Consider the following 12,222-nt stretch of genomic DNA (forward strand, 5'->3'; position numbering starts at 1 on the left):
CAATTGGCTATACATTGTTAAGCTATAGGGTGTGGGTTACAGGGTTCAGTGTGGCATTATTAGGTTAACTTCTAGCTACTTGTGGCAATAGCAAGCAGGTTTTTCTTTGTTTGTTTGTTTTTTGAGACAGAGTTTCACTCATTGCCTAGGCTGGAGTGCAGTGGTGCAATCTTGGCTCACTGCAACCTCCGCCTCCCAGCTTCAAGTGATTCTCCTGACTCAGCCTCCCAAGTAGCTGGGATTACAGTCATCCGCCACCATACCTGGTTAATTTTGTATTTTTTTTTTTTAAGTAGAGATGAGGTTTCTCCATGTTGATAAGCTGGTCTCGAACTCCCAACCTCAGGTGATCCACCTGCCTTGGACTCACAAAGTGCTGGGGTTATAGGTGTGAGCCATTGCGGCGGGCCAATAGCAAGCAGTTCTAAGAGATGAATACATAGCTCAATTGGGAAGTAAAATGAGATTGCTCTTTCTTTCTTTAATTTTTGGGGGTGCATAGTATGCTGTCTTTTTTTTTTTCTTTTCTGAAATGGAGTCTTGCTCTGTCTCCCAGGCTGGAGTGCAGTGGCATGATCTCAGCTCACTGCAACCTCTGCCCCCTGGGTTCAAGTGATTCTCCTGCCTCAGTCTCCTGAGTAGCTGGGATTACAGGTGTGCGCCACCACACCCAGCTAATTTTTGTATTTTTAGTAGAGACCAGGTTTCACCATGTTGGCCAGGCTGGTCTCAAACTCCTTACCTCAAGTGATCCACCTGCCTCGGCCTCCTGAAGTGCTGGGATTACAGGCATGAGCCACTGCGCCAGGCCTGCTGTCTCGTTTTAATGTCTCCCTGGACCTGATAATTTAAAAGGACTTGCATTCCTCAGATAAAAGTTATTTTCTTTTTTCACCTACAATGAAAATTAGCATTTCCTTCAGTTACAAATGTAGCCAACCAACTGCAGTAGTATTGGTAGTAACTATGACTATGTCATTAACAGAATTCACAGCTATTTTCACACTACATTACAATTGTTACAGATATCTTTAAATATCCTTCATACTCATTATTCCTTCAAAATTAGGATTTATTAGAACTGCTGCTAGGTCTGGTTGAATGTGTGAAGAAAGAAGCACATATGTTACTCTATCTCAAGTATGCTTTTTAAAATATCTTGATAATTAAATTTCAGTCATACATATTGGTTTTTTTTGTAGTTGAAGTCAAAATAAAAATGTCACGACAGCCCAGGCTTGGTAGTTTATACCTGTAATCGGAATACGTTGGGAGGTGGCCAGAGGATTGTTTGGGCCCAGGAGTTTAAGACCAGCCTGGGCAACATAGGGAGATCATGTCTCTACAAAATAATAATAGTAATAACAATAATAATTAAGTAGAGACAAATCTCTAAATTTTAAATTTAATTTGAGTAAAAAGAATTGCAATTTGGGGCATACATGCACACTGGGTACTCTTCAGTATGTTCAAAGAGCAAAGAGAAGGTTGGAGAGTTTATAAAAAGGAGAAATGTTACATATTGCTCTCTGAGAAAGTTCCTTGGTACTAGGAAGGTTCTGGGGAGTTGGCAAGTTCTGATTGGTCAGCTATGGCGGTAGGCAAAATTACTTCTAGAGTTTCAGCAAGTTATCTCAGCAGTTATAGATCAAACAGGTCTCAGGTTATAGCAGGCAGTTTCAGCAGCCAGGCTTGCAGGAAATTATATTCTAGTGCAATGTAATGTGTCCTGAGTGTTTTCTCTCCCTGGTTTCTTGACTCTGTTTTAATTGGGTATGATGAGAATGACCCAATTTGCATGACTAAGTTTCAAACTTTTAAATTCTATGTGTTTTTCATACTTAAAGACATGCCAGGCATGGTGGCTGACACCCATAATCCCAGCACTTTGGGAGGCCAAGGCAGGAGGATCCTTTGGACTCAGGAGTCTGAGACAAGCCTGGGTGATGTAGTAAGACCCACATCTCTAGGAAAAAAAAAAAATAGCTGAGTGTGTTGATGCACAGCTGTAGTCCCAGCTACTCAGGAGGCTGAGGCGGGAGGATTGTTTGAACCTGGGAAAGGCTGCAGTGAAGCTATGATAGCGCCACGGCCTTTGCACTCCAGTCTCGGTGATAGAGTGAGACCCTATCTCAAAACAAAACAAAACAAAACAAAACAAAGCATTATTCTGAAGAGGGGTCCATTGACGGACACTTGGGTTGCTCCCACCTATTGGCTATTGTGAATAATGCTGCTATAAACATTACAAATATCTGTTCAAGTCCCTGCTTTCAACTTGTGTGAGTATATCCCCAGAAGTGGATTGCTGGATCATATAGTCAGTTGATTTATCTCTCTTTTACAGCAGGGGTTGCATATCTTTCTTGGCCACCAGACTTAGAATTGTCCAAGAACTCTGGAGGCTTATTCCACTCTAAGAGGATAGTCCTGCTTCCAAATTCCACCAAGTGCAAGGATCCCTGGACCATGGCTGATTCACATCCCTAAACAGATCACAGGGGCTCTTCCAACTCAGGTCCAGCTCATCAGGCTGCTCCCAGCCAGATGAGCAGGCTGGGTTCTCTGAGTTCCTTTCTCCTGTTCAGTCACTGTATGTATTCTCAAAACATAGAAATTCATTCTCAATGGAGGGAGGAGAGGGAGGCATGGAGCTCCAGCTCCGGCCATGAGCTAAGCAGAAGCAAAACATATGTTTGTTATAAGTAAAATTTTGATGCCACAAAAGAAACAGCACTCGAAGATAAGTCCTCTCAGCAAGGCAGTTTACTTCTAAAGAAGGGTGTGGGATGCACAGACGGAGCAATGATGGCCATTGCACGCTTGGACAAGGGGGTAATGGGTACTTATGCCTGACGGGGGTCGTCTCTACTGCTGTGTCATCCCCTATTGGCTAGGGTTAGACCACACAAGCTAGACTAATCTTGATTGGCTATTTTAAAAAGAGCAGGTGTCCGAACTGGAGTGGCAGAGTAGGTGTTTTGGCTGAAAGGACAGTTACTGGTGTGTTAGAGCAGGTAGCCAGGGGTGATCAGGTGACCAGGATGAGTCAGGATGGAGCCAGGGTGGGGAGGGGGAGCAGATGTGAATTACTGATTAGAACCGGTGGAGAAAGTTGTTTACTGAAATTACAAGGAAGTTAAACTTTAAAATAGAGAATTAAAGAATAAGAGAGCTGATCATATTAACATACTGATTCTTTGAAGAGAAACTTGGGGTTCACTATAACATGTTTCCAGTATTCCTTATAGTGAGAGGCTTTGAGGCCCTTCACATCTTTTCCTGCAGGCTCAGCTAGTACCAGCTCAATCAACCAAGAATGTTATAGCAATATGACCTCAGTGCTTCTGGGATGCTCACTGGCTGGGATGTAAAGTTTTCTACTTCCTTCCCAGGGACCAGATTAATGTGTAAGAGGTGAGGTCTTCTTTAAGACACCAGAGGCCTGTATCACCCTTCTCCCAGAACACTGGTATCAATTTATGTTATATTTACATAACCAAAGTAGCCATTCCAGTAACTCCTTCCTAATAAAGTTCTGCTCCCTGGAACCTTGCTGTCTCCACTCAAATGTGTAGGCTATTATTTAAGTCCTCCCAGCAGCCCTTCCTCCCCCGCTACCCTTTTGTAGGAAATAGAACCTGCCCATTGGTTAGAAGATAAGCACATGACAGTCTGGGCACCGTGGCTCATGCCTGTAATCCCAGCACTTTGGGATGCCAAAGTGGGTGGATCACTTTAGGTCAGGAGTTCGAGACCATCCTGGTCAACATGGTGAAACCCTGTGTCTACTAAAAATACAAAAATTAAATGGGCGTGTTGGCACACGCCTGTAATCCCAGCTACTCGGAAGGATAGAATTTCTTGAACCCGGGAGGGAGAGGTTGCAGTGAGCTGAGATCGCGCTATTGCACTCCAGCCAGGGCGACAGAGCAAGACTCCATCTCAAAAACAACAACAAACAAACAGAAGACACATGACAGAAGCTGGGCCAATCAGTATCCTTCCCTGGGATTTTTTTCTCCTAGGGCTGGTAGGTAGGAGAGAATGAAGCAGACACATGAAGAACAGGGGCAGAGAGAGAGAGAACATACTTTTTGCTTAAGCGAAACCCAACTTTCTGTGTGTACAACCAAAAGCCCTGCCTGATACCGGCTATTCCTGAGAGTTCCTCCTGATCAGGCATATTTACCTATAAAGATTTGGGATTTATGCCATGTTATGACTAGAATACTAGAGTTCATGTCTAAATTACTCATACTCCTGCTTTTAAAGCATAAGACTAAAAACATAATCTCAAAAATGCTTGCTATTGTCACCAGTCATTGCATGTGGAATGGACTGCTTGGCTGGCACATGGAGTTTTTTGTACTGTGTAAAAAGGCTATTCATCGGGCATAGTGGCTCATGCCTGCAATCCCAACACTTTGGGAGTCCAAGTCAGGAGGACTGCTTGAGCCTAGGAGTTTGAGATCAACCTGGGCAAAATAATAAGACTTCATCTCTCCAAAAATAAAAATGTTTAAATAAAAAATTAGCCAGGCATGGTGGCACATGCCTATATTCCCAGCTACTTGGGAGGCTGAGGTGACCACTTAAGTCCAGGAGGTGAAGGCTGCAGTGAGCCATGATTGCACCACTGCACTCCAACCTGGGTGGCAGAGTAAGACCTTATCTCAGAAAAAAATGTAAAATAAAATAAAATGAAAGGGCCATGGCTTAATAGATTGCAAGCAACTGCCTTGCACAGTCCAATCTTGGGAATAATCTGTCTGAGGGCACCAGGGCCATGAGTCCCTCCAACCCATGCAACCTATTTAACCAATGTATTAGCAAATGTCAATGGCAGACCCAGATAGAGGGATGAGCTGGGAAATCCAACAAAGTTGACATATCTGGGACATAGGAGGAAGCTGGTGCAGCCAGGATACCCAGCATTGAGATCAGCAACAGTGGGAGAGGTAGGGCCTTTGGATCCCTTCAAAAGGGCCTCCCCAAGGAGACACAGCTGTGGATGGTGAGTCTGAGTGAGTAGGGGTCCTACCACCACCTCTCCTAAACTCTTAGCTGCTGCTCCTCCCTTTATAACGGCAACCCCAGTACGTCGTGTCTGGTATATGGAAGCATTTGGTTAAACTAATAAGTAAACAGTCCTCACTTAATTCCTAGATGGGCCACATTACTGAGAAGTAGTACACAAGCCATCCAAGAAGAATGTTTCCTTCTTGGGAAATTCACAGGCACCCAAGTCCACTTCCTGTGGGGGGGCAGGTTTGAGAGCCGAAAGAGTGTTTTGAGGGTTGAGCAGTCACAGGCTCTTGCAGGCAGAGTTTGGGGTTTCATTGATAGCACTATTCCTTCAAAAATGTCATAGACCTTTATTCTATTTTGTTCTGGTCAGTTCCAACGTGAATAACCATAGCCAAAAATCTTATCTAGATGTGGTTTTCAAGCCTGAAAACTCTGATCTTTTACTTACCAGCCATTCCCCAAACTTAATGATGGTTTTCTTCAAGCCATCTGAAACAACAGGCTTGAGTGGGAAAGCACCATCCTTAATTCCTTCTTTGCCAACAGGCTCACAGCTTTTCTAAAGAGGGCACCAGTCTTAATTCCTGCTAAGGCTGCCACTTTGCAGTTACCACTTATAACTGCTTCGGTGCGGAAGCAATGGCTTTTTCAAGTCTGCAGAACTCAAAATTACAGGATTCTCAATCAACTCAGATTATAGGTTATAGCAAAGAGTTCCTCCCTTAGCAAAGCTATGCAGAGAAGCTAACTCTAGCTTGATTTTCTCTCTCACAGGACTTGCTAAAAGTAGCAAGAAGAAGCCAGAAAACAGGAACAGTTTGAATTTCCTTATCATTTATTTTTTACTTTTTTGAAACAGAGTTTCGCTCTTGTTGCCCAGGCTGGAGTGCAATAACGTAATCTTGACTCACTGCAACCTTTGCCTCCCGGATTCAAGCAATTCCTCAGCCTCTGGAGTAGCTGGGATTACAGGCATGTGCCACTACACCTGGCTAATTTTTGTATTTTTAGTAGAAACAGTGTTTCACCATGTTGGTCAGGCTGGTCTCAAACTCCTGACCTCAGGTGGTCCACCTGCCTTGGCCTCCCAAAGTGCTGGGATTACAGGCGTGAGCCACTGCACCCAGCCCTGAATTTCCTTATCATTTCTACATGGCTGCATTGCATTGCTACAACCTCAGTCAGTCCATGAGCTGCCTTCCAAGGTGAGTTAGCTATTGTCTGAAGATTGTCCCCAGAAAGCCATGTCACCAGTATACACAGCCTTGTGTAGTATCCTCCCTTTAACATCTGGGCTGGGCCTGTGACTCACTGTAACCAATAGAATGTGGCAGTGATACATGTCAGTTCTAGGCCTAACCCTTAAGAAGGTCTTCCACTTCTGCATTCTTGGGATCCAGCCGCCATGTTAAGATGCCTTAGCTAAGCCACATGGAAGGCATGGAAGGAGAGGTCACAGCTTTTGGCCATCCTGGTGCCACACATGTGAATGAGGCCAACTTGGATATTCATCCCAGCTTCAATCTGACCACAGCCTCATGAAATACACCTGTGAGATCCAGGAGAAACACCCAGTGATCACAGTCAACCCACAGAATGGTGAGAGGTAATAAAACACTTGTTTTAACCCATTAAGTTTGGAGGTAGTTTGCCACACAATAATGGCTAACTGAAACACAAGGTTGTGATCAAATGTTTGACTACTGCATAGCAAGGATCACAAGCTTCTCAGTCAGCAATGTCTGAGTCCTTGCCATCTGCCACCCCCCTGCATTCACTTATTAAGCATTTAGGTTCTGTCACTTGCAGTACTCTCTTTCCAGGTACCAAATTTAATATCAATTAGAATCAGGTTTGCCTGTGATTGACAGAAAAAATAAATAGTGACTTAAACTAAATAAACATTTATTTCTATCTCTCATAAATGCAGTCCAGAGATAAGTCCTGGGTCCCTTCCACAGTTTCAGGGACCCAGGCTCCTTCTGTCTTGTTATTCTTCCACCTCAACATATGGCTTTTCTCTCCTACTCCAAGATGGCTGCTCCAGCTCCAGCCAGAATGGCTGCTTTCCAACCAACAAAAGGCGAAAGGGACAAAGAAAGATGTCTCTCCCCCTCTAAGGACATTTTCTGAAGTTGCACAGGACACTTCTGCCTGTATTTCATTTCCCAGAACTCACTCACACAGCCACACTAAGTTCAAAGATGGGCTAGGAGATGTGGTTTTTATTCCAAGTGGCTGGGTACCCAGATGTAGATGTAGGTTTCTAAGGAAGAATGAATACTGAGGGTAGACTAGCAGTCCCCACTGCCAATTGCTCTGATTAGTGGCTTTCTGGTCAATCTTGATTTCTGGAGAACAGGTCTCCCCTCTGTTCTTATTTTTCATACTTTTGATAATTCTTTAAAAAAGAAGAAATTTATTAATATTCTAGCTGGAACTACATGAAATTTATATAGCAATTTTGAAGAACTGACACTTTTATGAATTTATATCTTTTAATACAAAAACATGATGTATCTTTTCATTCATTCAAATATTGTTTTATATCTTTTAATACGATTTTGTGATTTTCTTTTTATGGGTTCAGTACTTTTTTTTTCTTTTTTCTTTATTTACTGCTTTTGTGGGCATGGATCAATACTCCTCTAAAGAAAATGTATTCTGAAGTATTTCTTAGTTTTGGTTGCTACCATAAATATAACCCCCATCCCCATTTTGTTTCCAGGTATTCATTTTAAGAGTTAAAAAAAAAGATTGACACTTTTGCTTCCAAGTATATAGAGCAGCTTTTGGCATTGAGTACTCCTGCTGAGAATGACAAGAAAAGCCAGATAAAAATAGCCTCTCACAACAACCCCACTCCTTGTCCCAAATCAAATATATAAAGGCAATGAAAAGCTGCTCAACCAACTACAGGGGGCCAATGTTCCAGAGGAGGGAAGGAAAGAAAGGGGAGAGAGCTAAAAGTCTGCAGCTGCTTTTCATACCTCATTATAAAGTTTTTAGTCTGAAAAAAAAAAAAAGGTTTTTTGCTTTTTTATTTTTATTTTTTTGAGATGGAGTTTCACTCTTGTCACCCAGACTGGAGTGCAGTGTTGCTCACTGCAACCTCCACCTCCCAGGTTCAAGCGATTCTCTTGCCTCAGCCTCCTGAGTAGCTGCAATTTCAGGTGCCTGCCAACATGCCCAGGTAATTTTTGTATTTTTAGTAGAGACAGTGTTTCACCATGTTGGCCAGGCTAGTCTTGAACCCCTGACCTCAGGTGATTCACCTGCCTTGGCCTCCCAAAAGTGCTGGCATTACAAGTGTGAACCACTGTGCCCAGCCAGTGTTTTGACTTTTTTTTTTTTTTTTTTTTTTGAGACGGAGTTTCGCTCTTGTTACCCAGGCTGAAGTGCAATGGCGCGATCTTGGCTCACCACAACCTCCACCTCCTGGATTCAAGCAATTCTCCTGCCTCAGCCTCCCGAGTAGCTGGGATTACAGGCACACACCACCATGCCCAGCTAATTTTTTGTATTTTTAGTAGAGACGGGGTTTCACCATGTTGACCAGGATGGTCTCGATCTCTTGACCTCGTGATCCACCCACCTCGGCCTCCCAAAGTGCTGGGATTACAGGCGTGAGCCACCGCGCCCGGCCAGTGTTTTGCTTTTTATATTTATCTTATATGCAGTCACCTTGCCCAGTTCTCTTATTAATTCTAGCAGTTTTCACTAGAATCTCTTATGTTTACTAGACATATTATTTCTAGCAGTAAAAAGAGTTTTATTTCTTTTTTTATAAAGTTTTTAAAGCAGCTATTTTATTTTCTTATCTTAATGCTCTGGCTCAACCTGGGTAGAATAACCAAACATTTGATTAACAGGAGTTTGCTAATGCCTTGGATAATGGAATAAAGAAGTTCACTAAAGGGTAGTGAAGCCCTTACCTGCTGGGCTGTTTGTCATCCCCCTAATCCTCCCAGCACTCACATGAGGAGGGCAATGCTCTCTCCACTTATAGAGGAGGAAAGAACACTTAGAAAGTTTCAGCAATTTGTTCAACATCTCATAATGGGGGTGGCAAGAGTGGGTGTGGGGGTTGGGGCAAGAGGGAGAGAGGAACCCAGGCCAGAGCTGCCACCACCTCATCTTCTCTCCACCATCCTACACTGAGTTCTGAAAGGAATTTTAAGTTTTCCTACAATTGTCTGTCAAGTCAACAAAGTATTATATATGAATCTTCATAGATGACACATGATGGCTTCATTCACTCTCTCATTCATTTGTTCTCTTTTTTTTTTTTGAGATGGAGTCTCACTCTGTTGTCCTGGCTGGAGTGCAGTGGCAGGATCTTGGCTCACTGCAACCTCAGCCTCCTGGTTCAAGCTATTCTCCTGCCTCAGCCTCCCTAGTAGCTGGGATTACAGGCACATGCCACCATGCCCGGCTAATTTTTGTATTTTAGTAGAGACAAGCTTTCATCATGTTGGCCAGGCTGATCTCAAACTCCTGACCTCAAGTGATTCACCCATTTTGGCCTCCCAAAGTGCTAGGATTATAGGCATGAGCCACCACACCTGGCCCACTGCAACAGAGTTTTATGGAGAAGTATCTGACAATGTAAGACTAAGATTTACTCTCCTGGGGAATTAATGGGAGAGAGTTAATGTGTGTTGTGATACTACATGTGTTAACAGTAATCTTGGTTTGGGGCAGAATTTTTCTACTTATTTATTTATTTAGAGACAAGATCTCTGTTGCTCAGGTTGGAGTACAGTGGTGCTCTCATAGCTCACTGCTCCCTAGAACTCCTGGGCTCAAGCAATTCTCCTGCCTTAGCCTTCCCAGTAGCTAGGACTATAGATGCATGCCACGATGGCTGGCCTAAAGATAAAAAATGTGACAGCTTCCCCTGGAGAAGAGAACATGGGTAATAACTTAGAATCTGCAGGTGAAGACAGTATTTATGACCAGACAAGAGGAGCCAGGAGGAAATTGAAGTTGAAAAGTCAAGTGTACATTTAAACATCCCAGATGGAGACAAAAATCAATTCTACATCAAATTGCTAAAGAAGAACACAGAAAAGCCAAGACAGATCAGGTAAAAAATCTTCAGGCTGAGTGAACCTCGATTGAAAATACAGATCAAAATCTTCTGCTGAGAGGAAATGAAGTGACTGAACTTTGCCAAGACAAAGCAGTGCAGTCTCTTGAGAAATGAACTGTCTGGGAAGGTCATTACTTGGAGCAAGGAGAGGGAAGCTCTGAAGCAAATGCCCAGATGAGCATGTTATAAAGAGCTGAAGGCCTTCAGAAAGCAAGTCAAAGACCCTGTAGCAAAGTGCAAAAGGATCATTTGTTCATCTCAAAACCAAGTCATTTCCCTTGAACTAAAAGCTCATGATCGGTGGTTGAGAGTATAGGAGGCTGAAAGGAAGCTCCTTGTCTCAAAACTAGAGATGGCAAAGATGAGACAAAGAATAAAGAGTCTGGGCATGGTGGCTCACACCTGTAATCCCAGCACTTTGGGAGGCAGAGGTGGGCAGATCACCTAAGGTCAGGAGTTCAAGACCAGGCTGGCCAAAATGGCGAAACACTGTCTCTACTGAAAAACAAAACAAAACAAAACAAAAATTAGGTGGGCATGGTGGTGCATACCTGCAGTCCCAGCTACTTGGGAGGCTGAGGCATGAGAATCACTTGAACCCAGGAGGCAGAGGTTGCAGTGAGCCAAGATCGCACCACCACACTCCAGCCTGGCAACAAAGCTAGACTCTATCTCAAAAAAAACAAAAACAAAAAAACAAACAAAAAAAGAAAACCCAAAACCAAAGAATAAAGAAAAGTGACTAACCTTGAGATTCTAGAAGTCCTTATTCATCTGATGATGCAGATGGAGTATTTTTCAGGGAGCATTTTCACCGCCCCCCCATCTCTAGACATGGGGTACAGTTTCCTCTAGACAGGAGACTCTCAACACCCTCCCCTCAGATCTCCTTGTCTGCCAGGCCTTCCTCCTTCATTCCCAAACCTGGTGTTTCCAATTGATTCAAATGGGGAGTTAATGGAAGGAAGACATCTTCTTTCCTGCATTAGTCAGGGCTCTCCAGAGCAACAGAAATAGTAGGAGATATATACATATACAAAGAGATTTATTTTAAGGAATTGCCTTATATGATGGGGTGGGGGGCTGGCAAGTCTGAAATCTTCAGAGCAAGCTGGAAACTCTCAGGCTGGGGCTGAGGCTACAGTCCAATCCACAGGCAGAATTTCTTCTTTCTCAGGGAAACCTATTTTTCTTGTTAGGCCCTTCAACTGATTGGTGAGGCCCACTCACATTATCAAAGATAATTTCCTGGCCAGACACGGCGGCTCATGCCTGTAATTACAGCACTTTGGGAGGTCGAGGTGGGCAGATCACAAGATTAGGAGTTTAAGACCAGCCTGGCCAACATGGGGAAACCCTGTCTCTACTAAAAATACAAAAATTAGCTGGGTGTGGTGGCGGGCACCTATAATCTCAGCTACTCGGGAGGCTGAGGCAGGAGAATTGCTTGAACCTGGGAGGCGGAGGTTGCAGGGAGCCGAGATCACGCCATTGCACTCCAGCCTGGGCAACAGAGCAAGACTCCGTCTCAAAAAAAAAAAAAGATATTTTCCTTTACTTAACTTCAATTGACTGTATAGGTCAACCAAATCTACACAATATTTTTATAGCAACACCTAGATTAGTGTGTTAGATTGAGTAACTGGGGACTACAGCCTAACAAGGTTGACACTAACCATTACACTTCTGGGCTGGAGTGCAGTGGTGCTCTCGACTCCCAAGCTCAAGTGACTGCTAAAGACTATAGGGTTTCTTCTTCTTCTCCTTCTCCTTCTCCTTCTTCTTATTCTTCTTCCTCCTCCTCCTCCTCCTTCTTCTTCTTCTTCATTTTTTTGAGACTGAGTTTCACTCTTGTCGCCCAGGCTGGAGTGCAGTGGTACGACCTTGGCTCACTGCAACCGCCATCTCTCAGGTTCAAGCAATTCTCTTGCCTCAGCCACCCAAGTAGCTGGGATTACAGGTGTGTGCCACCATGCCCAGCTAATTTTTCCATTTTTAGTAGAGACAGGGGTTCACCATGTTGGCCAGGCTGGTCTCGAACTCCTGACCTCAGATGATCCACCCAGCTTGGCCTCCCAAAGTGCTGGATTACAAGT

The sequence above is a fragment of the Aotus nancymaae genome, unplaced genomic scaffold (assembly GCF_030222135.1).
Source record: "Aotus nancymaae isolate 86718 unplaced genomic scaffold, 86718_ANA_hifiasm-v0.15.2.pri h1tg000059l, whole genome shotgun sequence".
NCBI lineage: Eukaryota > Metazoa > Chordata > Mammalia > Primates > Aotidae > Aotus > Aotus nancymaae.